The sequence below is a fragment of the Triturus cristatus genome, chromosome 2_2 (assembly GCF_964204655.1).
Source record: "Triturus cristatus chromosome 2_2, aTriCri1.1, whole genome shotgun sequence".
In the NCBI taxonomy this organism is placed as follows: Eukaryota; Metazoa; Chordata; class Amphibia; order Caudata; family Salamandridae; genus Triturus; species Triturus cristatus.
The window spans coordinates 333,358,150-333,385,877 of NC_140582.1; the positions used below are offsets into that span (position 1 = coordinate 333,358,150).

Here is a 27,728-nt window from a genome sequence, read left to right on the forward strand (position 1 = left end):
TATAGTTTTAGAAGTAGGCAAATGGCAGACCGCTCCATGAGTGAGTAATGTTATCGTGTCCGACTCACACAAGGTGTAAGCCTCATCTACTGATGTTGAACCTTTATCCCCGCTTCTAACACACTGCTTCCTTGAGTAACGTCACCAGTTTAAACGAGAAGCCGACTGGACAGCAGAATATATAACTTACCCCAAAAAAATCTGACAGGAAACTACATACCTGACCGTGGTACCTTATGTATAAGTGAGTGATCTGAACTGGCTGCAAGATGCACAATAAATAACTAACTAAATAAATAAATAAATAGTATTAGATCTTTTTTGTGATCTGAAGGGTGCTCAGGATGTGTTAACAGGGCATCTCTCTAATGAAGAGCAAAAGGCATAATACTAACTTTTAGTTAATAATTTTAATAAATGTCCAGACTAAGACATGCCAGGTGGCCCTTATACTCTGCCATGTTCCATGATCTCTTCACAAAGATGACTACTGTCCTGTTTTCAGGCCAAAGGTGCAGATTCTTGTTTGCCTGAATTATGCTGTTTATTTTACCTCATTGCAGAAACGTGTAGAGTGCATTAGGAATATTATATCGGGCTCCTGGGGCCCTCTTTGGTTACTGGACAATATTCATGATGTACTCTGTTGTTTATCACTGGTGTCTCAAACGGTTAAATGTCAGAAAAAGGTATACAGAAATCATTTCTGAATAAAATGTAATTTCCTAAATATCTTTTACAAACACATTGTCCCATTGGGTGTGCATTGGCTGTTATTAATTTCAGTAAGGCAATAGTTTCGCAGACAGTATTTAGGACACAATATTTTTGTCAGACAATATTGTAACCTTAATATTCTGGGAACCCACCGTCTGAGAGCTCCAGGGATGATTGTACACTAATTGTATAAAAGTGTTACTCCTTTTCGGAACTTGACTCTCTAGTATAAGAAAAGCGAACAAGTCATGGCTTACTGTAAGTGAGGTATTGGGCTAAAAACACCGATACAGCATGACATAGTAAATAGCTTATAATAATCTCAATATCCACTCTAAATTATAACTTAGAAAATAAGTAGGCCTTTGTTTACTCGTTGGTAAGATATGGCAGATAAAATAAGGATTCATGCAATACCTCAGAAGGACCTTCCTCTTGTGGGGCTAATTTTATTATACTGTTAACGAGATAAATGCTACCTTTTTGGAGAATATAGACACTATGTATATTTATTTTAGCAAATTATGTTATTGTATAATTCAAAGACAAATTTTACGTATACATCAGAGCCATCTTAATCAAGAGAAACACAGCCCAAACCTTTGTCATCCATCTGTAATAAGTATATGTTTATGTAGTAGACAGAAATGTTTATGTAGTAGATATATTTGGCATATTAAGCTCATAGAGTACCACCTCGCATTATTAACATCTTACCCATCAAAGTTTTCCAGGTAAATATAATCACAGGAAAACTGTTGTGTGTTAGTTTAACATTCCAGGTACTGCATATGCTTTACCATTTACTGGGTCATCCACGCCCTTTGCATATAGATTTCTTTATGACCATACACCAATCTATTCCCCCTGATCCAGGTGTTCATATGTGGCATGTTGACATTACCCCATTCCTTAGCTATATTCCTGTGTGAAGACATTAGACCCAAGCAGCACAACATCATTTTGGGCATCTCCGATTCATCCTTTATACTGAACAGTGCTATTTTAAGGATTAGATTATACAGTACTATATACCCGATAAACTTGTTAATTCCACTTAGACCTTTATTCAAAAGTCTTGGATTGAAGGGCATCTCTAAATTGTGTGACAGGCTCAATTAGTGGTAATAATCCTAGTTTAAATTTGCAGCTGAGTTAGCTAAATGGTGGACTGAATAGCCACTTATCCGAACTACAATAGGTTGCCATCCTCAATTTGCCTGTGGTCCATTTGTCTCTAAGTTATCAAAGTTCATCAGGTAAACTCTGAGTTACAGTTCTGTATATTTTGTAGACAGTCTGCTATGTCCATCAATATCTTAGCTTCTTAAGACGAGTGGTCCTGTAAAGTGATCCGTCAAGTCCCTGTGTACACAAGGCCTGTCTTATCTGTGAATATCTAAAAAAAATCTGTCAGCCAGATCAAAATAATTTTGTAAGTCAGAGAAGAGTTTCACTCCTACATAGGCCACAACCTTTGAGATTCCAATAAGATCACACACCCTAAATCACATTAAAGCCACCACTGTTCCAAATCTGTACCAGACCATATAAGTGTCTCTTAAGTTAATGTTACAATCCGCAAAATTGCATTTGTCACTGTCCAAGAGGCAGTAATGACTGCAGTACATGCCTCATGCAGAAATGGCTAATGTTAACCTATGGGAACATAATTGGATGCTCCAGGTAGCCTTTGTGAGTATTAAATATTTGTAAACCCAACCAGAAAATGTGGCTGTGGCGATATACAGAATACAAATGTAATTAACCAAAAGGAATCCCTCCAGGGAGAGAAGAACAAAAAGTAAAGACAACAACCTCATCATAGAAAGGAAAAGAGGTTTCCTTTCAAGTAACCCTCCCCCACCAGGGTTACCCCTTGGCGGCATGTATCATCATAGGATTCATGTCTAACCTGCTATGGAAAGGGGTGTGCTACGACCAGCGAAGAAGTGGGAGCTCTAATTGTTTGATGTTCCTGTACACCAATACTGGTTGAAATAGTATTGGAGTGTTTTTTTCATAAAAAGAGGGTTAAAAATATATAACTAGTGGGATAAGATTAGTTTATTCGCTCCCCTAGCTGATATGATTACAATATGGGGGTGTTGGGAAATTCTACGGGTATATGACCCACCGTTTCCCTGGTGAACTAGTTTCAAGCCCTACCCCAAGGCTTTTCTTCAGGACCGACGGGCATTGCTCCCACTCCTAAAGTCGAACGATCTCTAGGTAATAAATAAAGAATGAAAATAAAGTATACAGCACCTAGTTGGTCGGTTCTAATTTTTTTTAAACTCTACAGAGGTTGGGGAAGATAAAGAGAGTCATTAAAAATATGCATGGCCCATGGGCCTTATAAACGATTGTTCTTCATGTGTTAAATAGTGAGTAGTGATATATTTCTCAAAACACATGAGCACACTGTGAAGTATAATGTATGAAAAGGTGGACAAAAAATACACAGAAGAAAGAACATACACACACTGTATACACACACTGCCCTAGTGGGTCCAATGAAAAGACGTTATTACATACATGGTAAGACCTTATTAGGCCTCATGAGTCCAAAAATAGTCAGACCCTGTGAGTTAAGGAACTGTTTCCCCCAAACAGTTAGATGCAGCAGACGATATTCCTGCACCGTCATGGGTGGTTCAAGAGAACTGGGTAAGATCACTAACACTTACTTCATCAAGGCTACTCCCTCACTGGGAAGCGACCTGTTCCCCGTGGCTCCGGAGATGCCGGAGGGGCATGGAGGGTAGCCTCACATACGGGCAAGGCGTGCTGCCGTCGGCATCCTCATGGTGTTTGCCGGTAGGACCGCTAACATGCTCTGGAAGAGCAATAACCAGTTCCTGGTTTTACTCGTAGAGGTTGTCGGTAGAGTCGCTAAACTACTCGGAGAGAGCGATACTCACTTCCTGTTATTAGAGGTGTGCCCAAGGGGCCTGGGTGTGCGTTATAGCTAGACAATTGTTAGTAAAGTAAAAAAATTTGAAAGACACAACGGGCTGTGCACTTGTCAGCAGTGCACAGGCTCAAAAAAGCACAATGTATACTTGTAATGATACGGAGAAAACTGTTGAAAAAAGAGCGCCCCGCATGGTGTGATGAGTGTATGTGAAGAGAAATCGTAATATTCTCATAAACCAGCTAGTATTGCTCACTGGTCCACGCGCCGGATCATGGACATAGGTTCACTCTGCGATAATAGCACACAATGTTGTCGGTGTCTCACTGGGACGGGATCGAGATGTCTTCTTAATGATGGGGTACAGGTTGGCAAATCCCAGAAGTGCTGAAAAAACACTAGTGTGGATCGCAGAGGCTATATAGTAAATCAGGGCGGCTCATCAAAAACTACTGGGAAAATCACAATAATGCAAGGGTTGGGTTTTATCCCTGTGAGATCATACAAATTGGCCCCATGGGATATTCCCGTTCAACCCCTCTTCATTTTTCGAACAATTGGAATTCATTGTTCACTTGCACGATTACTGTCCACCGTGGATCGTAAGTTGTGTGATGTTGTTCTATGTAGTGTGTGGCCATTTTAGTAGCTGCTGTTTGGCATTTGAGATTGCTCCAATGCTCACAGATTCTGGTCTTGATTTTTCTTGACGTCACACCTATGTAATGTAGGTTACAAGAGCAGGTGATCATATAGATCATCCATTCAGTGTTACAGTTGGTGAATCTTCTCATTTCCCATGTTGTGTTGTTGTAAAAGGTGATAGTTTTTCTGGTTTGTGTCAGCTGACACACGCTGCAGTTACCACATGGGTGGTGCCCGCAGATGGGACTAATGAAACTCTGGCCTGTCAACTTGTCTTTGGGTACGTGTGGTCGTGTATGTACCAGCATATCTCTGAGAATATGACCTATCCTGTGGGAGAACATTGGTTTAGGTAACAGTGTGTCACTGCCATCTAGAATCCGCCAACGTTTGCTGATGATCTTGTTCACTGTATTGGATGAGCAGTTGTATGTGGTTATACAAAGTGGCTGAACCTCCTTTTCTTTCAGTGAAGGGGGCTTCCCTGTTGTTATTCTAAGCCCGCTTCGTCGCTTTTGTCATGCTGCTGTGTGGATATTTGTGTGCTCTTAGCTTGGAAGACAGATCTGTAGCTTGTGATTTGTAATCACTGAGTTTCGAACAGTTGCGTCGCAGTCTTACAAATTGTCCGAAAGGTACGTTTTCTCTCAGGTGTCTAGGGTCAAAGCTGAGTACCTAGTTTTTGGCTGTGAGTTTGAAATGTGTAGTGGTTTTTAGGCCCCCTTCGTGTGAGAAAATGTTCAGATCCAGGAAGACCATGTCCATTCTGGAAATGTTGTATGTAAATTTTAGGTACTCATTCTGCGTATTCAGCCATTTAAAAAAATCATTGGCTGTGCCTTCATCCCCATTTCATATGACCAGAATGTCATCTATGTATCTTTTCCAAAGGCTGATGTTAGTATGGTAGGGGTTTAGTACGGTCAAGATCTTTTGCTTTTCGTGGTGGTGTACATGTAGTCCAGCCACACTAGGAGTGAAAGTGCTTCCCATGCAGGTACCATAATTCTGTAAGTATAGGGTGTCGTCAAACCTGAAGAAGTTGTCGGTCAGGCCTAGTTTGCAACAATCCATCACTAGGTTACGTGGGGTCTGGTACTTCCACTCTGTTGTGAACAAGACCTCTTCTAGAATATCTAGTGTATCTGTTTGTCCAGACCAATCAGTAGTTGGTTCTGGGATCCCCGTAGGTCCTGAGGAAAAGCCTTGCAGTAGGGCTCGAAACTAGTTGACCAGGGAAACGGTGGGACCCTTAGAATTTCACAACATCCCCATATTTTAATCCTATCAGCGAATAAACTAATCTTTTCCCAATAGTGAGATATTTTTAATCCTCTTTTTTATGAAAAACCCACTCCAACACTATTTCAACCAACATAGGTGTATAGGAACATCAAACAATTAGTGCGCCTGCATCTTCGCTGGTCGTAGCACGCCTCTTTCTATAGCAGATTAGGGATGAACCCTATGATGAAGCATGCCGCCATGATGGGTGAGGGTTACTTGAAAGGAAAACTTGTTTCCTTTCTACGATGAGGTTGTTGTCTTTTCTTTTTGTTTTTGTTCTTCTCTCCCTGGATAGATTCCTTTTGGTTATTTACATTTAGTCTGGAGGACGAGTGCACTTCTTTCTCCTCTACCTCCCCCATTGGTTTTTGAGATATACAGAATACAATAGTGTAGCACATCTGCTATGATACATATTACCTCTGCCTTTGTTTGTAGGAGCTCCTTGATGCAAGTCAGATAAACTCAATTGGTGTGAGTCTTTCTGTCTGGGTTGTCATAAAAAAAACAGTCTATAAAACAGTAGCAGCCACAATCGCACAACCCAAAACAACAATTCTAAAAAGATCTCTTAAATACTAACGGCCAGTTCAGCCATGTCACTCCTACACGTAATGGGGCTATAAAAGGCTCTGTAGTTTGGGCAAGCGGGACCATGCATTAGGTACAGTTGAGATGTAAAGCCAGTTGAGAAACCAACTGGTGATGCAAAAAATGCATGGGAACTGCGAATGGCACCAATCACCATGTTCCTAAAGGGTACTAAACACCAGTGCTCCAGATCTCAGAACTGGCAGTTTGAGGCCATGATTTTCAGTTGGAGGGAGAAACCCATTGGACAGGGATGCTCATTAGACCTAAAGGCTTAGCGGGTGGGCATTTGAGGCTGTGAATACAAGTCAGGAGCCAACCACTTCTCAAGGGGGATCAACCTTTACAACGCAACTTTTACAACGCACTACCAGTACAACGAAACTGTTACAACGCGAGTGCATTGACAACGCAGGACATTACAACGCAAGTCTTTATATCGACTTGCACTAGATGGTGTGCTAACATTAAAAATAGTGTAGTTTACTATCCCAACACCTTCCCTACTGTTACGTGGACTGGAGTTGGAATAGTAAATTACACTTTTTTAATGTTAGCACGCCATCTAGTGCAAGTCGATGTAAAGACTTGCGTTGTAATGTCCTGCGGTGTCAATGCACTCGCGTTGTAAAACTTTCGTTGTAACAGCATGCGTTGTAACAGCATGCGTTGTAACGTCATACATCCCTTCTCAAGGAATAAATTATGGAGCAGTGTGTTCTCCAGAAATTATTTAGGGGGGAGATGAGGTCTAGTGGCTATACAACCCCTGGCAAACAGGTTCTAATCCTTTGGCATTTAACTGACAATCACGTGATTCTGGGCATATCAATGAATCTCCTGGCGCCTAAAATTGTAAATATGTAAAACGTTTCTAAAACTATTTTCTATTTTCTCCCAACTCTTCTGGGCATATCAATGAATCTCCTGGTGCCTAAAATTGTAAATATTTAAAATGTTTCTAAAACTATTTTCTATTGTCTCCCAACTCTCCACATTAATGTGCAATGCCCTGCTGTTCTCCTGTTAGGTTTGAGCTGTATAAATACCAATAAAAGCATAACGTTTTACAAACATACATTAGCCGCAGTCAACGGGACATCTGTGCAGTTTCCTGAACTATGGTCTCCCAGTTGCTTCTTGGGCGATTTAGAATGGCTAGGTTAAAATGTCTAATAGCATTTGGGTAACTCATTCCTGTTAGCACCCTCCATGTACCTTTTAGTTAGCAGAGCCTTTTAATCTGGTCTTCTTGATCAGGAGCCACCTCCTCTCTTCACACCTAGCAGTGCAGTTCCCTCTACTTCAGATCACAGCGACAGGGCTCTTACAAAGTCTAGTCTTTATTGTCAACTGTTATAGAAAATATCACTCTGGGCTAATGCACAACATCACCACAAACACGAAGTCTAGATGAAGTACAACTACTGGCTGAATGAGAACAGAATTCATACATCTTTGGGGGAAATGGCGTTGAGTTCGGGCCAACCAAATATGTACTTAATTTTTTTTTTTTAACTCTCTGCATTTAAATGGGCTTTTGCACTTTGGGGTAAAGAAAGGGGAGCAAGCGGTATTAAGTATTTTGTATGTATGTTCTCTGATTGAGGCTTTAACACTAAGCCAAGGTCTTAAGTGCTGTTGGCCAATGTTTGGAATAACACAGGAAAGTGGAAGTGGCAGGCAGAAACTGTGGTTGGGCAGGGTTCTAATGTAGCTTCCCTTAATCCACCGGGTATCCTTTAAGTGTAAAGGCTGCAGGGAAATAGAGACAAAGTACAAACAGACTGTCACATCAATCGGGGTGCAGGCATCCTACTTGGGATGGTGCGGCGAGAGATCGCCATCCACAAACAATCATGAACTGCTCACTATTAATCCTGAACTCAGTTTTACTAGCATATGCACCCATGTAAAACACGTCAACAGCACAACCAAGACCGAATTACACAGTGGATGGTAAGCACGTTACTTATAGTAGATTGCACATACCCATGCACTTGCAAGCTACATACATGCGACTCCCACCAATTGCTGAAAAGACTGTATAGCAAGGCCAGGCTGGCCGTACCAAACATCAGGCGTTTCCCTGGGAGGCTGGAAGGGTTGGGGGGGGGGGCAGTTTTGTGTATCAGGGGCAGTTTTGTTACTGGAGGCCGGTTTTGAAGCAGTGCTGCAATCTCCCCCCACCCCACCTTTCCAGCCTCCCGGGGAATTTGTGTTTAGAAACTTGTTATGGTTTTAAATGCATCCGCTGCACATTCATTGTATATCCATCAGTTTTCAAAGCAACAATAAACATGTCAAGATGTCTGTGGTGATTAATGTTCCTTCTGCAGATACATTTGAGTTTTGCCTAGTGGCTGTTTTGACTCATTTTAAGTAGTGAAAAGGTTTAATATGTCTACTGCAACTAATGTGTACCATGCAGATCACAGAACAGTATTTTATGTGCATAGCTCAGTGGCTTAATGCTTTTGTCACACAGATTTGTTTGTTACTTGCAGTTCATAAGTTAATCTTAAAATAGCACAGTGAGCTATGAACTGCCATCAAATAGCTGAATGCTTACTGCATCATACAGGTTAGAAAGTAATGTTTTTCCCAGTATTTCATTATGCTAATTTTGCTTAAAAGGATTTGTTTGGGTAAAAATAAATTCTTATTTGTAAAGCCAACTCCAACTACTTTGGTAAGTTTTAAATCCTGAGCTTGTGCTTCTCCAGACAAAGCACTCTTTAAAAATGCCTACCAGTACGGATGACAAGTGACTCCTACACCTTATAGTTTCCCTTTGTTGTATGTACATTTTCAGTACACTAATTTACACATGTATGTGTGATGTAAACTGCTCCAACAGCCTACATTGATATGAAAGGCGCTATAAAACAAATGAAATACATGTGAAAGGGGCTACGGAGAGATGAGGAGCACTGTTGGAGGGTGATATTGAGGGAATCATTGAAGAGCCCCTACAGAGATTGTCGCACTGTCAGCCATCAGAGCTGAAGCCGCCCTGACCTTCCCTCAGCGAGAAGCCCCCTGCCCACAAATTGTCATTAAGCGACCTTGTCTTCCAGATCAGAGTTCAGAGGCTCTGGGGGTAATAAATGGGCAGTGTAAAAGACTAAAATGCCATTTCAGCCTTTCCTGTGCAAATCACCTAATAATTCCATAATTGAGAAACATATGTATTGTAAACCACTACAATGCAAATTGCGGTGTGATTAGAGGATGACCTGATTAACAAACTTTGTCTTCCTTGTTAATACATCAATACAGAATTTGCTTTTTGACATGCCTACAATACTTTGTATGCACAATGATAGCATGACTCACTAAAAGGGAGTCTTAACAACACTTAGACATTTTATATGCAGACTTTCTAATTGGATGTACAACCCACACACATGAAATAATGCCTAATTATAATTGTTAAAGAGACTGGGTGTCCTAGTGCACAGTAAGGTCATTATTTACTATGCTTTAAAAGCAAATACAATTGAATATATAATGAAAAATGTGTTACAAAATGCACCATTCTTGCAATTTTTACCTACATTTTCTTTGGGAGAGAACCCCTGCCCCCCAAACTTCCCTGTTATTGTCAGGCTTGCTCACTGTGCTCACTCACTTTCCGAGGGTTGCTTTGGTTTCCCAGGCGGGCACTGCTAGATAGCCGTGTTTAACGTAGTGAAGGAAGTTGGCACTTTGGTTACATACACAGTACAACCATCAAGTTCAAATTATTCCTTTTTTTGTTTTTTAGATAATCCTTTCACTGTGTGCATCACCTTTGTCAATCTTTGCAATTTCAGACCTTTTGAGAGTGCGAAAAGAATGTATGCTTACGATTTCTTTTTTTTTTTTTAAATATATTTTTTATTATACTTTCCATAGCGCACATTTTATATTCCACAATCCACAATACATTTTTATTCCCAACAAGTATATCATACACATAGTTGGGACTTATTCAACAAATCATATCATAATTATAATTAGCGATCCAAGAATCCTTCTACCCTCTACCCTATCCCGTCCCTCCACCGTGCTAAAGGCTCCCAAATTCTTAAGCCTAAAGCTCTCCCTGCTCTTCCCTTCCTAGCATATATAGGTTTTTCCAATCAAGTTCTCCTTGGAGTTTCTCCACCCATTTATGTTTATGCTTATCCAAATCATCCACTTTAGTTTTAACTAATAACGCATACGCTGATCTAATCGTATGTACACCACCAGTAGTTAAAGTCTCCAGAAAGTCATTAATTTTATACCCTACTGAACCACCCTGTCTATTAACCAGAAAACTCCTAACCTGTAGGTATTTAAAGAAGTCCCTATTGCTTAAATCAAATGCATTTACAAGTGTGCTAAACTGTACTATTCCCCTTGAATCTCTTAAGTCCCCAATTTGCTTAATTCCCTTTTTATCCCATGCAGCCATAACTGAATCTGAAAAAATTTCAGAGGGAAAAGACTTATTGTTATATAATTTGATGTATCTGTTGAATCTGCCCAACCCCATCCTTTTCAAAAAAGCATTCCATACTTTGATAGCCGCGGCTAAAGTCTTAAACTGTTTACTTCTGAGACGCCCAAAATCAGTATATTGTAATAGACAATTTTCTGTTTCCTGACCTAACAAAATTGCATAAACATCTGTAGATGAGGAGGTAGTTTTCTGTAGGATCCCCCCTCCTCCAATTAGACCCTGCATGTATTGAAGGGCGGTTGCCAAATAGTATAATCTGAAATCAGGGGCTCCCCATCCTCCTCTTTCTCTAGGTAGAGACATAAATCTATAAGCTCTGCGCGTTTTTCCATGCGCCCATATAAACCTATTTAAGATACCCTCCAGTGTGTTAAACCATTTAGATTAAAAAAATAGTGGTATTGCTCTAAATAGATAGAGAAATTTTGGCAAGATCGTCATTTTCACCACGTTGGTAACGCCTACTAAAGAAAGATGTAAATTATTAACTCTATCTAAGTCTATTTTTACTTTGGCCAAAATAGGGGTCATATTAACCTCAACGATAGCATCCAAGTTAGCTGCTATTACTATGCCTAAATACGTAGCTGACGTAACCACCCTGGGGTCGGTACAAACGGCATGTTTGTTCTTAACTATCAAGGTCTTCAATTTATTCAAACTATAACCCGAAAACTGCCCGAATATAGTAGCTTCCCGTTTGACCTCTATTATAGCCAAATCAGGGTTGGAGGTTAGTATAGCCACGTCATCGGCATATGCCAGAATTTTAACTGTTCGACCGTTCAAAACCATTGGAGGGATCCCACCATTTCTCTTCAATCGTTGTAATAGGGGTTCAAGAAATAACGCAAAAAGGAGGGGGGATGAGGGACAACCCTGTCTTGTCCCCCTAAGAATTTTAACTACATCTGAGTGCCCTCTGTTCACTCTAATTCTAGCTGTTGGTCCTTTGTATAGAGCTTGGATAGCTGTTATGTAGCCTTCCCCTATACCACACCATCTTAAAACTGCCCAGAGATATTCCCAGGCGACCATATCGAAAGCTTTTTCGGCATCTAAAAACAGTGCTGCAATAGGGTCACCCAGGGTTCCTGCGGCATCAAACATTGTGATAACTGTCCTTATATGTTGGGTGGTTCCCTTGCCTGGAATGAAGCCATGTTGTGACGGGCTTACAAGCTGCTCTATATTCCCTGCAAGCCTTGTCGCAAGGATTTTCGAGTAGATTTTGACGTCAGAATTCAGAAGGGTGATAGGTCTATATGAGGCAGGGAGTATCGGGGATTTCCCTTTTTTTGGGATAACTATAATATCTGCCCCCCCCCCCCCCAGGACTCCGGAGGAGAGCCTCCCCGTTGCGTATGTAGCATTATGTAAAACATTTCGGCGAGCAAGATATTCTGAAACAGTTTATAAAATTCCACCGGAATTTGGTCTGGCCCAGCAGCTTTCCCCGAGGGGAGACTCTCCAGTGCACCTCTAATCTCATCCAGCTGAAAAGGGGCGTCTAACAACTCTCTATCATCTGACACTAAGACAGGAGCCACAATGTCGCTAAGGTACCTGCCTAGATCGATTGGCCCCCTCATATCTTCCGAAGAATAAAGCTTAGTGTAGAACTTATGGAAAACTTCTCTAATGAGATCTGAATCAGTGCTTAGATTTCCCTGAGGATCTTGAATCTCCTTAATATCAGCCATTGCTGTTCGCTGTCTGGTTCTAACAGCGAGAATATGCCCGACTCTCTCGCTTAGTTCGTGGGTGTCCTGTTTATGTGCAAGATACTTATCAGCGGCCTTCGAGATGATACCCTCCATAGCATCTCCTTTAAGAGTAACTAATCTAAGTATATAAGGGTCGAGTGGGATTCCCTGCGTTATAGCTATAGCCAGATTTCCTTCTGCTGTAAGTAACTTAAGCCTTATATCTTCCAGGTGCCTTCTTTCCCTTTTTCGTCTTGCCAATACAAAACTCATCGTTTCCCCCCGAACCCCAGCTTTAAAACAATCCCAAACTGCGCCGGGGGACGCCGTACCTCTATTGTCTTCCCAAAAATTTATTATCCAGCCTTCCATATGTCTCTGATAAGCCTCATCTTTGAATAAAATAGGCTCGAAAGTCCACTGGGTTTTCCTGACATTTATCTGAGTGGTATTTAGCGTTAAAACAAGCGGACTATGGTCAGAAATAATCCTGGGTTGTTTCCCTATTTTCGAGTGAGAGATTAGAGATTTGGAGATTAAAAAATAATCCAACCTGACCAGCACTTTGTGTGGTACGGAAAAGAAGGTACTGCCGTCTATGAAGGGATGAGACTTCATCCACGGATCCCCAAGGGAATTATGTCGAACCATAGCAGCAAGGGCTCTATGTGACTTTTTCTTTCTCCCTAAGTACCTCCCCCCAGGTTCTGCAAAAGAGCTTCTTGGGTCATGAATATTAAAATCCCCACAGCAAATAATCGGTTCCGGCCACTGCGGCAATTCCATGTCCATAAATTGCCAGACATCAGGATCATCTTCCGTGGATCCATATATAGTAACTAATGTAAACCGTGTCCCCTTGAAACATAAATCCACCATGACCCACCTACACCAGTGATCCTCCTTTTTCCTATACACCACAAGCTCACTACATCTCCCTAATATTGCTACCCCCCTAGTTCTAGTATTTTGCTTACTTGCCGCTAATACATCGAATCCCAGTTGTTTCAAAAGGTATAACTGTAATACTTCAATATGCGTCTCCTGAAGGCATACCAGGTCCAACTGTAAAGATCTCAGCAACCCTGCTACCTTCGCTCTTTTCCTAGGATCATTAAGACCACATACATTAATTGAGGCGATTCTGCAGGGCATTAAGGGGTATCAAGAAGTTCTTACTCAAAGACAGCCAAACAGTACTTATCGTATTACTTGGTGATTCATTAATTTTACTCTAATACAACCGAGTGTAGGAGATGGGATAATTTATTGGAGTTATGAGGACACTGAGAAAAATGCAAGGACGTTATTTCTGGAAACTTCATAAATCCACACCAAAGGTACTAGACCTTAGAGCACTGACACACGGGTGAACTTCCACTCTGTCTATTCACGTGCTCCATTGCAACACATCCAACTCATCTATTCTCAAAGGTTACCATGTTACATGCAGATTTGTGGAACCACTTGTTTAAAGGCTTTTTCTTTGCTGTTCATCAGCTCTATAAACCAGATGACCACTTTGCATATGGTGCTATTAATTTACAGTGGTGAAAATTGCATGATACTGCTAGTTTTGTTCTTACCAGGGTTGCTGGTTGTATTTAATTTGACAGAAATACCTCAAAATAGAACAATGAGTGCTACTCTGGGCGAACCATACTGCTGCCAAAATATGAATATTATTTGAAGTGTGGAATTGTGGGAACTCAATGAAATTCAGCTGAGCAGCAGTGGGCTATAATTACTGGGATTATATGAGCTTGCTTCTCCCACATTCCGTTGTTGCAGTCTTTGCACATTTCATTCCCTCTTACCTATCTGATGGTTAAAGTGGGGATGCACAATGTGACAGGGATAGCGGGTTGAATGCTAAGGAATGGTTGATCACTCGCCACAGTCTCCATTTTCTTGTACGTGTAGCTGACATCAATGGTCCAGGTTTCCTAGGTGGACCGGTACTGTGGCATGAGTTCCAGGGGCACTGAAGGCTGTGGGTGATATAAAGTTTGGCAGTATTCGCTGCAACGGTCCAGGGGTCATGGTGGGGAGAAAGGACTTCCAGGATGAAACTGAATGTTGTGATGGTCAAGTTCTGCAAAAGCATGGGTTGGAATTTTACATGTGCTGCTCAACCTACAGGTATTGGGTTAATATACAGAGGATATGGACCACTTGCTGGGAATCGGCATGGACATTGCTAAGGCTGGGGCGACACTGTGGAGGGAAGGGAGTGACGGCAAGCACATGGGATTGGCCTGCACCCTTCAAATGGGAAAATGGCCAATGCTGATTTGGGGGCTTGCCCAGGTGAGAGTCCGAATGGCTGAGGTGTGGAGTAGCCCCAGCATTACTGTAGGAGACCCGACCCTCCCACCTACACCCCAATATTGCAACAACAGCAGTTGCCACAGTCACTAGGGTGCAGCAGGGCGAAGAAAACAGAAATAATGGGAAACAAGATTTCACCAGCAGGTCAGCTGAAAGACCTAGAGAGAGATAAATGGTTACTTACCGGAGTCTAGGTATGCCTTCCCTCGTAAGAAAGATAAAAGGGGTAGCCATAAAGTAGACATGACACTTTCAGATCGGTTATGGCCTAGATGGCCTTAAGAAGGCAGACTTCTATGCAAGGGAAGCATAGAGGCTGTAAATGCACAATCCCTGGAGTCAGTAAATTCAATATAAAACATGATTGTTTTGGGACCCCCTGAAACCTACACCTCTTAAACAAGACTCTAATTAAATGAACTGTGTTCTGATATTTCTCTGACATGGGTAAATCCCTTAGGGCACACAAAATGTGTAATTCTTTGTTAAGCAATTCAGGAAATATGTTCTTACATAGATAATGTTTGTGAGTTTAAATAAGCATAAACATAAACAGATTAATACAGTTTCTTGAATAAACAAAGTCAGAGGCACTCCTTTATTTTCATGCCTGTATTTTCTTTTTTCTTGTTGCAATGGAGGTAGCATATTGAGTACAACCAATATGTTTCTCCCCTTAGTGGCGCTCAGGCCTGGCTTGGGCTTTTTCAAGGCAGTCAAAAAAAGATTATTGCAGGATCTGGTCAGGGTAGTCTGAATACTCGAGAAATTCTGTTCTGGCCTTAGTGAGTCAAAAAGGTTTAATGTTGAGGAAAGGAGCCTGGAGGGGATCGTGTTAAGCCGGACTGTCACAGGTTCCAAATCAGGTCTCTGAGGTTGAAAAGGATGCAGTCTATCAATCAGTGCCCATGGTAGCAGGTCGAGTTCTCATGATCAGTAGCGACTGCTACCGGACGCAGGTGGTGGGGCGGAGTGTGGGAGGGTGGTGAAAATAGTTTTTAAAAAACACTTACCTGTGATGGCCGACTGTCACCTCTCTTCCGTCCTCTTCTTCCTGCCTCTGTCTGGTAGCAGCAAGCAGGAGGAAGCACCCGGGGGTCCTAGGCTCCCCTGAGCCAATCACAATGCTGCACTGTAGTGTTGTGATTGGTCTGAGCACAGTGGATCGGCACTCAGACGGAGACAGGGAGCCTTTGCATGTTCCTCACCAGGCTGTGTAATGCAGCCTGGTGGGGAAGATGCAAAGTGCACAGGACTGTGTGACCAGCCCAAGAGGGCAGGCCAAACAGTCATGAGCACTTAAGGAGTGCAAACTACTCCTCTCCCTGCTCTGGCCAGCTCAGCCCCGCCCAAGAATCACTGAAGACTAAAATGATACTAACGATACGTTACTATCATTTTAGTTTTCCTTTTCAGAAGTGGGGCGACGTTCCTCCGCTTAGCGTAGGAGCCGCCACTGCTCATGATTGTTGATTGGGCCAATGGATTTCTGCCGCCAGACAGTGTTGACAGTGGTTTATGGTGATTGTTATTGTTTGATAAACTGGCCTGTTATATCCAACAGAAGGGACTCCTAAAGTGGGGTTGTTGAGTGCGATGTTGGTTGAGCCTGGGAGGCACGAGTGAGAGGATTTAACACTGTGCTCGGGTTGTCTGATGCAGGTTTTTTCTTGTCCCATTATTTACATAGATGACGGAGGGAGCTGGAAAGGAAGATGAGAAGGGTTTTGGTCACATGGTGTAAGTAAGCCCAATAGCCACTGAGGCCAGCCTTGGAGGCTTAGGTGTAGCTACCTAACCAAACATTTGCCCATTGAGTGGCCTAATGGCTAGGGCGGTTGTCCTCGAATCTGGGGAACCAGGTTCGAGTCTCAGCAACGATGGTCAACATCTTGTGATTCTGGGCAAATCACTTAATCTCCCTGTGCCTAACAAAAATGAATGTGTCCGTCTGCAATGAAACTGGTGCTCATGTAAGGCGCTCTGATACCTGATACCTTCGGGTCGAGTTTGCACTATATAAAACTCTGGGTCAGCGCACACTGGGCAGAGAGCTTGCTGAATGGTATATGACTGCCTGCTTCAAATATTGGACTGGTAAGTGCTTAAGATTGTGCTGTTTTTGTACTCCTTTCTGTAATATTTTGTTTCACCTGTAATCCACTTCTGAAGATTCGTTCTCAATAAAATGATGGCAGGTTGTGAGCTTCTCAGCCTAAATGGGGTCATTTAGCATGCTTTCAAACTACTTATTTGCCCTTCATCGTCATTGATTCTGGTCATAGGGAAAAATACAGCCCAAGAACAGAGAAACTTTAGTGCACCATTAATTGGTATGCAGAGTTCTTCCTTTTTCTAGGACATGAGCAATTCACTTGTCAGTGTGTGCTAATCATTTGTACTAAGCATCCTTTTGTACATAAAACACTGGAGTACTACTCTCTGGGGTTTATGCTGTTAAACGTTTACTGGAGACATGATCTGATGTGTGTGCACTTTAAAAACACAAGGAGGCTGTGTTATAGCTAGAGGAGCAAGTTGATAGAGATTTTTTTTTCTCCTTGTCGAACAAGAAAACTCCTGTTTCATCTTAAACTTTGGGCAATCTGCAGATGAAAAATGATAACTCATCCAGACCCGGTTTCACTTTTTTAGGTTTCGTCCACCAGACAGCGCCAACTGTTTGTGAAAAGACCTACTATCATCTTACGTTGGGCTTTTAGCCTGCCAATTGGTTGCCATTAGTTGGCTTATTGTCACTCTCATTTCCTTGCTTTTTATTTGTTAGCTTGTGTGGACTTTCCTTCCTCTTGTTGTGTTTGCCTCTCCCCTGGGGCATGCCCTTATTATTTGTGTCCTTCCACTGCTTACTTTTCAGGCATTACTATTTTTCTTTTTGCTTAAGCACTTCTTTAGAGGGCATGTGTTTTACAGCTGTCTAATTTGTGTACTTCTCTTCCCCCTTATGCCACATTCTACGTTGTTCTCTCTGAACTGTGTGTTTCTCCCCGCCCCTCTGTGTTGCACTCCTCCTCATGTGCTTCTCCCTCACATTGCTTTCTCATCCATATGCTTCTGCCCCGCCCATTCCACATTACTCTGTCTCCAGTGTGCTTCTCTCCCGACTGCGCTCCACACTGCTCTCTCTCTCACCTGTGTTGTGTACTTCTCCCCCATCCTAAATGTTGCTTCTGCCACCCTCCGTGTTACTTCCATCCCCCCACCCTCCGTGTTGCCTCACCCTCTTCCATCCTTGTTGAATCCCCCTACCCGCTTTTTTTTGGGGGGGTGGACATTTGTGCTACTTTTTTTTGGTCACTGTTCGAACTTGGATCAGTAAATACCATGCAAAAAAAGCATTCGCACCAGTCTGAAGGTGTGTGAAATAGTACATCACTCATGTCGGGAGCATAGAATGGGCCCAGATTAAGTTGAATCAATCTGTGCTTGGTCCCTGCTCCAATGTAAGGAACGGATGTGACCTTTGCAGTGTGCTGTTCAATTAAAAGGCGGCAAAGAAGAAGGGCACTGATCAGCGGCGGCTCCCCCGCTAAGGCGGGGAAGCGTCGCCCCACTGCTCTGGGAGTTATTATCATTTTAGTTTTCCTTCCTGCCTTGGTGTGGGCGGGGTGGGCAGGGCTGGGCTGGCCAGAGCAGGGGCCAGGGGAAGGAGTGTTAAGCACATTATAAAGTGGGCAGGATGGTTTGGCCGTCCTTTTTGGGCCGGCAAAACAGTCCTGCGCACTTTGCATATTCCCCACTAAGCTGCATTACTCAGCCTGGTAGGGAACATGCACAGCCTCCCTGTCCCCGTCTGAGTGCCAAACCATGGCGCTCAGACCAATCACAACGCTGCATTGCTGCATTGTGATTGGCCAGGGGATTCTGGGAGGCTGTGTGCTTCTTGTTGCAGCTCAGGGAAGACGTAGGAGGAGAGCTGGCGGCACCCAGGTAAGTCTTTTTAATTTACTTTTGCCCCACCTCCTCTCCCTACTCTCCCCCGTTCAGTAGCAGCCGCTACTGACACTGATGCCAACAAATGGTAAGCTACAGGCGGGCTCCATGTCTTTTTTTGTAAACAATAGAGTCTCGCATGGAGAACATTTACTCCTGAGGCGGAAGCCGGGAGCTGTACTGTGTTGTTGTGTTTTTAAATCTTTGCGTGTCACCGTTACCTGAATTTTAACTTTACCTCATTCTGGGCTATTTCCAGGACTAGCACCCCACTTGGCATCCCGCACAGCGGATCCCTTCGCTGACTGCGGTCTCTGTCGAGAAACCATTAGAACGGACGCCATTGGCGGCGTGCACTGAGGCCACGCCCCTTCGAGGCCACGCCCACCTCAGTGTTTAAAAGCCCAGAGATTTAGCGCGCCTGCAGAACATTTACTCCTGAGGCGGAAGCCGGGAGCTGTACTGTGTTGTTGTGTTTTTAAATCTTTGCGTGTCACCGTTACCTGAATTTTAACTTTACCTCATTCTGGGCTCTTTCCAGGACTAGCACCCCACTTGGCATCCCGCACAGCGGATCCCTTCGCTGACTGCGGTCTCTGTCGAGAAACCATTAGAACGGACGCCATTGGCGGTGTGCACTGAGGCCACGCCCCTTCGAGGCCACGCCCCCCTCAGTGTTTAAAAGCCCAGAGATTTAGCGCGCCTGCAGAACATTTACTCCTGAGGCGGAAGCCGGGAGCTGTACTGTGTTGTTGTGTTTTTAAATCTTTGCGTGTCACCGTTACCTGAATTTTAACTTTACCTCATTCTGGGCTCTTTCCAGGACTAGCACCCCACTTGGCATCCTGCACAGCGGATCCCTTCGCTGACTGCGGTCTCTGTCGAGAAACCATTAGAACGGACGCCATTGGCGGCGTGCACTGAGGCCACGCCCCTTCGAGGCTACACCCCCCAACTAGCGCCCTCCCCCTACCGCTAGATATGTGCCTTTGGCGGAAGCGCAGCGGACGAGCGCAGCGGGCGCGCCATCAGCGCGCCGAAGGCGCGCCTAAGTCAAGCCCGTCTGCGCCCGTCCGCGCCAGACCGAGCCAAGGGCCAGGGACTGTAAACCACACTACGCAGGTGAGGCTGTCAAATCCCAGACACGTCTTACTCCAACTGAATCAAGCCCAACAGTCTGTATGTAATAATGTTCTTAAAGGCGATAGCCTGTTAGCTCAATGCCCCCACTGTCAATTGCGATTCACTTCTGGTCTGAAGAACCAAGTTTCTCAAAAAACCATTACGATGGCGCTGCTCAACTGCCGCTCCCTGCCTAAACATGCACATGAAATTCAGATGCTGCTAGAAGAGAAGCAACTCGAGATTCTGTTTCTGACTGAAACATGGCTCACCCCACACTCAGATTTCGACATTGCTCAAGCGCTTCCCCAGGGCTACCTCTTACAACATTGGGACCGGGCGAAGGGAAAGGGTGGAGGGATTGCTATTATCTACAAGAACCAATTCACATGTAGACTTATCGACCATCCCCTATTAGACTGCGAAAACGTCCATTTTAGCATTCAATTATCCCCATGCAACTCCCTTACAGGAGTTCTCATTTACCGCCCACCTGGACCTTTGGGTCAATTTTGTAGCTCTCTTTTGGAATTCTCAACGGCTATGGCTAGTACTTCATCCAATATGTTAATTTTAGGTGATCTTAATATCCATTTTGACAACAACAATGATAAAGTCGCATCAGAACTACTCACAGATTTGGATGCTCTTTTTCTCCATCTTAAGAGCGACCAACCTACGCACTCGCTGGGTCACTTACTTGACCCAATCATATGCAACTTTGATGATCTGAAAATTAGCATTCCGATCCCCCTGCCTTGGTCGGATCATCGGCTCATTCCCTTCAGGTGGGAGATTCCTGACATCTCCTCTCCTAAGAACCCCCCTTGCAAATTGTCGCGCCCTTGGGCCAAATTGGACACCGATAAATGGAAGCAGGCCTTGGATCTCCGTAAACCTAACCTTGATAAAGACCCTACTATTGCAGATATGGAGTTTTCCTCATGGATTGAAAACTCTCTTAATTCGATCCTTCCTAAGAAACTTAAATCGTCTTCCTGTAAAAAAATCTCCTCCCCTTGGTTCACCCAGGAAATTCGCCAGCTGAAGAAACTCTGTAAAAGGGCGGAAAGAGTGTGGCGTAAAAACTTCGATCCTAATAGAAAGAAGGACTATAGACTGTCCATTCTTAACTATAAAAAAGCCCTTAAAACTGCTCAAACCATCTTCTTCCAAGAAAAAATCAATGCGGCATCTTGCTCATCCAGAGAGACTTTTACTATCGTAAAACAACTTCTAAAATCACCTGAACCCATAGGTTCAACGGATCCTTCGGATAACCACTGTGACAAGTTGGCCACTTTTTTTGATCATAAGATCCGAAATATTCAGCAGAAACTCCCGCCCCTCTCTTTCCGATGGACCCTTTGCCGCAGAATGTAACGCAGGTTAATAACCTCAACATGAGACTTGACACATATGCCCCCATCACTCCGGATACCCTGTCTTCCATTCTCCTCTCACTTAAAAGTGGCTTGTACCCAAATTGGTCGCACACTGCTCGTCACACCAGCAAGTTGCCCCAAAGGACTGTGGTAAATGAAGTGGCGACGGCGGGTACGCCTATGCCACGATGTGTAAAGAGAACAGTATGTGTTGCATTTAGCCATCCCTGGACACATGTTTCGAGGTAGTTGCCTCTCGTCAGCAGGGAGTAGGACAATGTAAAGGGGTGCCGTGTGGACTGCCAAAATGTAATTAAAAACAGGTCAAGTACCTCTCATGGCGCGCAGGTGCAGATCCAAGGCTCGTCAGCCCGTTAGCTCAAGGGAGCCGTAATAATTTGTACCCAAATTGGTCGCACACTGCTCGTCACACCAGCAAGTTGCCCCAAAGGACTGTGGTAAATGAAGTGGCGACGGCGGGTACGCCTATGCCACGATGTGTAAAGAGAACAGTATGTGTTGCATTTAGCCATCCCTGGACACATGTTTCGAGGTAGTTGCCTCTCGTCAGCAGGGAGTAGGACAATGTAAAGGGGTGCCGTGTGGACTGCCAAAATGTAATTAAAAACAGGTCAAGTACCTCTCATGGCGCGCAGGTACAGATCCAAGGCTCGTCAGCCCGTTAGCTCAAGGGAGCCGTAATAATTTGTACCCAAATTGGTCGCACACTGCTCGTCAAACCAGCAAGTTGCCCCAAAGGACTGTGGTAAATGAAGTGGCGACGGCGGGTACGCCTATGCCACGATGTGTAAAGAGAACAGTATGTGTTGCATTTAGCCATCCCTGGACACATGTTTCGAGGTAGTTGCCTCTCGTCAGCAGGGAGTAGGACAATGTAAAGGGGTGCCGTGTGGACTGCCAAAATGTAATTAAAAACAGGTCAAGTACCTCTCATGGCGCGCAGGTGCAGATCCAAGGCTCGTCAGCCCGTTAGCTCAAGGGAGCCGTAATAATTTGTACCCAAATTGGTCGCACACTGCTCGTCACACCAGCAAGTTGCCCCAAAGGACTGTGGTAAATGAAGTGGCGACGGCGGGTACGCCTATGCCACGATGTGTAAAGAGAACAGTATGTGTTGCATTTAGCCATCCCTGGACACATGTTTCGAGGTAGTTGCCTCTCGTCAGCAGGGAGTAGGACAATGTAAAGGGGTGCCGTGTGGACTGCCAAAATGTAATTAAAAACAGGTCAAGTACCTCTCATGGCGCGCAGGTACAGATCCAAGGCTCGTCAGCCCGTTAGCTCAAGGGAGCCGTAATAATTTGTACCCAAATTGGTCGCACACTGCTCGTCACACCAGCAAGTTGCCCCAAAGGACTGTGGTAAATGAAGTGGCGACGGCGGGTACGCCTATGCCACGATGTGTAAAGAGAACAGTATGTGTTGCATTTAGCCATCCCTGGACACATGTTTCGAGGTAGTTGCCTCTCGTCAGCAGGGAGTAGGACAATGTAAAGGGGTGCCGTGTGGACTGCCAAAATGTAATTAAAAACAGGTCAAGTACCTCTCATGGCGCGCAGGTGCAGATCCAAGGCTCGTCAGCCCGTTAGCTCAAGGGAGCCGTAATAATTTGTACCCAAATTGGTCGCACACTGCTCGTCACACCAGCAAGTTGCCCCAAAGGACTGTGGTAAATGAAGTGGCGACGGCGGGTACGCCTATGCCACGATGTGTAAAGAGAACAGTATGTGTTGCATTTAGCCATCCCTGGACACATGTTTCGAGGTAGTTGCCTCTCGTCAGCAGGGAGTAGGACAATGTAAAGGGGTGCCGTGTGGACTGCCAAAATGTAATTAAAAACAGGTCAAGTACCTCTCATGGCGCGCAGGTGCAGATCCAAGGCTCGTCAGCCCGTTAGCTCAAGGGAGCCGTAATAATTTGTAACCAAATTGGTCGCACACTGCTCGTCACACCAGCAAGTTGCCCCACTTAAAAGTGGCTCACCAGCAGACCCTGCCCCAGTAAAAATTTTAAAGCAGATAATATCTACCATCATTGGGCCAATGGTTAACCAGATTAACGCCTCTCTGACCAATGGTCTAGTACCCCTCAATTGGAGAAAGGCAAAGGTTAGGGCCTTACTCAAAAAACCAAATCTAGATCCCCTTAACCTTTCCAACTTTAGGCCGATTTCCCTGCTCCCTTGCATTAGTAAGATAGCAGAAAAATTCATTAATTCCCAACTGTCCAAATACCTCGAAACTAACGAACTTCTTAAATCGTCTCAGACAGGCTTTCGTCCGGGCCAGGGTACTGAAACTGCCATGGTTACGGTGGTCGAGAAGGCCAGGAAGATCATGGATGCAGGAGGATCAGTGGCAGTGATCCTCCTGGACCTTAGTGCGGCCTTTGACACAGTCAACCATCAGATCCTAGTACAGCGACTTAACGACCTTGGAATCTCAGGTACAGCCCTGTCCTGGCTGAAATCGTTCCTGCAGGATCGCTCATTCCAGGTGATTGAGGGCAACTATACCTCTAAAGAGATCCCTATACGTTGCGGAGTGCCACAGGGCTCTTCCCTGAGCCCTACGCTCTTCAACGTGTACATGTCCCCCCTGGAAAAGATAGTCATCCCCCATGGGATTAAACTCCTGACATACGCAGATGACACGCAGCTGGTTGTGTCCCTTACTCAGCAGGAAAATTCCAACATCGATCTTCACTCCTGCTTGAGAGACATAGTCAGCTGGATGGACAGATCTCACTTGAAGCTCAATGGCGATAAAACGGAGATTCTGGTGTTGGGGAATCAGGCCCACTTTCATCCAGACTCTCTATGGCCCCCTTGCATGGGCAAGCCTCCAACTCCCAAAACCGAAATTAAAAGCCTCGGTGTATGGCTAGATCAAAACCTTACCATGCATACTCAAGCCAGGAAAACGGCTGGAGTATGCTTTGGCCTCCTACGATCCATCCGGAAAATCTTACCACTGCTCCCTTTTCAGTCAAGGAAACTTTTGGTCCAGGGCCTTATCTTGTCCAGGCTGGATTATGGAAACGCTTTGTATTTGGGTGCACCGCGGAAAGTTATAACTACCCTACAGGTAGTGCAGAATGCTGCAGCCAGGATTCTGACCAACACTAAGAGCCGCTCTTCGGCCAAACCAGCCATGAGAGTTTTACACTGGCTTCCCGTCTTGGAAAGGGTGCCGTTCAAGGCACTCTGTATTTCGCACAAAATTCTCAACGGAAAAGCACCCCCTATTTTCAAAGACCTGGTGATTCCCTATTCCACCGCTAGATCCCTTCGATCTTCCAATGCCCGCCTTATGTGTCCGCCTAAAATTAAGAAAGCACGTTCAGGAGGTCGCCGTTTCTCACACCATGCCTCCAAGCTGTGGAACTCCCTCCCCAACGACCTCCGTGCACAACCCAACCTTCTGACATTTCGCAAATCTCTAAAGACCTGGCTGTTCCAGTGAGCTTCCATTTCTCTCTTAACCTCTTCGGTACTTGTTCAGCGCTGGGACGCTCACGGGCAGCTATGCGCTTTAGAAATCTGGTAACATAACATAACATAACATAGTGCATGCACTTGCAGGTTTGACCCTAAAAACGGATTCCAAAGGCTCCAGCCTACCGGGGAAATGCCTAGTGGAAAAAACAGGCAGATCGAGCCTGCACTTTACAGGAGCTGATTCCGAGTGTCCCAGGACAATGACACAGTAATACCACATGGGAAATTAGAAATAGCCGAGGGTTCGGTTTTTCCTAGGTCCTGTATTACTGCATATTTATGAGTTCTGCAGGTTGGAAATGTGGCTAATCAGGAATACTGTCTTTTTTTGCACAAATGTTCCCATACTTTACCTGATGAAATCTGTGCATTGAATAGCCAGCTATGTGAGGTAATTTTGAGGTAAACCTGTAACCTCGATTTTTATGCCAATTCTCTATGTGCCTAAAGCAGGATTATGGGCTCGATCAGAATGAGGACTAAAGTATCTATCAACAGGTGGCAGATACCCCTCTTGATTAGCTGGCCTTTAAACCAAAACGTGGTTTGTTATTGGCCAGTCTTAACACAAGACCCGAAATCTGGGTGCTAAGCACTTAATTTCCCACTCTTAACGATATTCCAACAGCGACTGTATTTTCTTTTTTGCTTTGGATAATATGAATGAAATGTTGTGAAGTATTCCTGCCTTGTTTAAGTTCAAGATAATGAAATCTCAATGAAATTGATGATTATAATGCATACATAATATGGGGGAGGCTTCCCTGGCAATCTGTGACTCATTGTTGCTGAAGGCTCAGGGGAGGGCCTTATTTTACCTGGCTTTGCAGGTCAGCTATAAATATTTCCTGACACAACACATTTGGCACCAAACATGTCTTCAGCACCCCTATTGCAAAGATCTGAGTACTTTCTTGCATTGAACTTCAAAGTGTACGCAATTTTAGAATAATATTTATAAGTCCTTTTGAACAGCAAAGAATAACAATTAATCCTTTGAACACAACTATACCTCAGGAATATATGGATTGTACCCGAGGTCTTCAAACCCTCTGGGCCAACTCGAGACAGTGGCATTTTACTAACGTGGGATTCAGTCTTTGTTCATAACTTATAATTTCATAATTTTATGTGTCCTCTGCCTTTTAGGGCAGCGATCTTCAATTGGATATCAGCGTACACCCATAGGAGGCCATTTTAGGAACTTTAAACATTTTCGGCACACAGGGCTGTTGTCTGTGTTGGAAACACAAACCAATGCATGAAGGACTTTGATGAACAGAAGAATAAGAGACAGTTTTTGAATTAAGGCCTTTCAATATTAAAATGAGAATTTCCTTTCTGACATTGTTCATAGTTTCTGTTTCCCGTTACATGGGAAAGAGAACAAAACTCTGTTGAGGGGCTAATATTCTGGACACAAAATGGGTAAGATTAGGAAATAGTAGTGCATTAAGATCATCGCTTTGAAGATTGCGAGGAACACCTCTTTCAACTAGATACGGAGCTGGGAGGAGGAGATGCAGGCTAGTAAGAATGTCTGCCCATGCCAGAATGATCACTAGAAATCTGCATCTTATATTGCAATGTTGTTTGAATTTCCATGGCTCTACAAAAATAATAACAAAAATAATTTGGTTTTCTTTTAACGCATAATACAACAGTTTGGGTATTCAATGTGCTGAAATTTTTCAGCCTGTCTTTTACCAGGAACATTTAAATGGCATAAATTTAGAGGCAGTGGTGACTGAGAATCCACCAAAAACAGGAGTTCCCTTGTCCACTCTTCAGGCTGCCCTATTCACTGTAACTTGAGTGGCAGACATGCTTCTGGCAGAGTCTCCTCCTAATCCATCATAGGCTACGCCAAGCTGTAGGGTTATCTCTGCCAAATGTGCAGAGGGATGAGACTCTCAATCTGGGGTGACCATCCCTCCTCCATGTATGGAGCAATTAACTCTCTGAACGACCATCATGGAACTGAGCGTGTACTTTCTTGAAAGGTTAAGTAGAGTATTCGTCGCACTTTGGGACAAAAAACATGTTAGGAAGGCCAAATATGTTGGCATTGACATTGCACCACCTGTTTGTGGAAATTCACACTGGATGAAAGATTTATCACACCGGCAAAGATAGTAGGCAGTGAATACTCCACCAGAAGGTTCCTCCACAATATGGCTTCTCCCATGTTGGATACAGCTTCTGTAGTTGTATGAATGCATAAATGAATTTTACACTTATAAATTCCACTGCCGCCCACAGGGAACATCCTGGCGCTGCAAGTTTCGAGCCGATAACCCAGAAGAGCAGACTACACGATAACCCTGAAGAGCTGACCACACAATAAATATGGCAGATTTTTTACCTCAGTGTTTGCAGGAATATAAATTGCTGACACAGTGGTAGACGAAACATCCATCGCCAGAAGCGTATATCAGGCTTTCAGTCAGTCACTGTCCTTGGGTTGGAGAAGAAATCCTTAGATGCATAGTTCTGATAAAAATACCCATTCAACCTTCTCAAATTATCTTGTTAAGGTAAGATAATTTCATAGATTACACAGCCCTAGCTTTGTTCATTATTGGTTTATGTTCGTGCAGTTCTGAAGCATAAGATGATGTCACACAGAGGTGGGGGAGCCAGAATAGTCTTAGGCAGAGCCAAGTCAGAGGCTTGGCCTCATTCCATAGCGCAGAAGGAGCCAAACCAGGAGATGAGTCAGTGACGGCTTCGCAGTTTACACATACAACAGAAGTATGTGCCAACGTAGACAGACCCACGCAGTTTATCAAGGATACAAGAACACAGAAGTATCTCTGGCTGCTGGTCTGCTTTCATCTACATTCATCAACTCAAACCTGGCTCTGCTACCACTCTTGAATTTGTGGCAGAGCACACCAGTGCCTTTAATGGCGCCTGCACCTCTGATTTCACAGACGCAGGAGAAGAAACACGCAAGAGCCAGCTACACACAGTGTGCAAGCAAACAGCTTTGTTATGCATGAGAGAGCCAAGGTGAATGTCAGCCCTCCTCTGATCTTGACATTTCTGAAGTTGTCTG

General features: G+C 44.0%; 1 protein-coding gene across 1 annotated transcript in view; it reads right to left on the bottom strand.

The window, feature by feature from the left end:
- Positions 1-27,728, bottom strand: part of ARHGEF38 (Rho guanine nucleotide exchange factor 38) — a 332,434-nt gene that overhangs the window by 272,335 nt on the left and 32,371 nt on the right. The window lies entirely within an intron of this gene.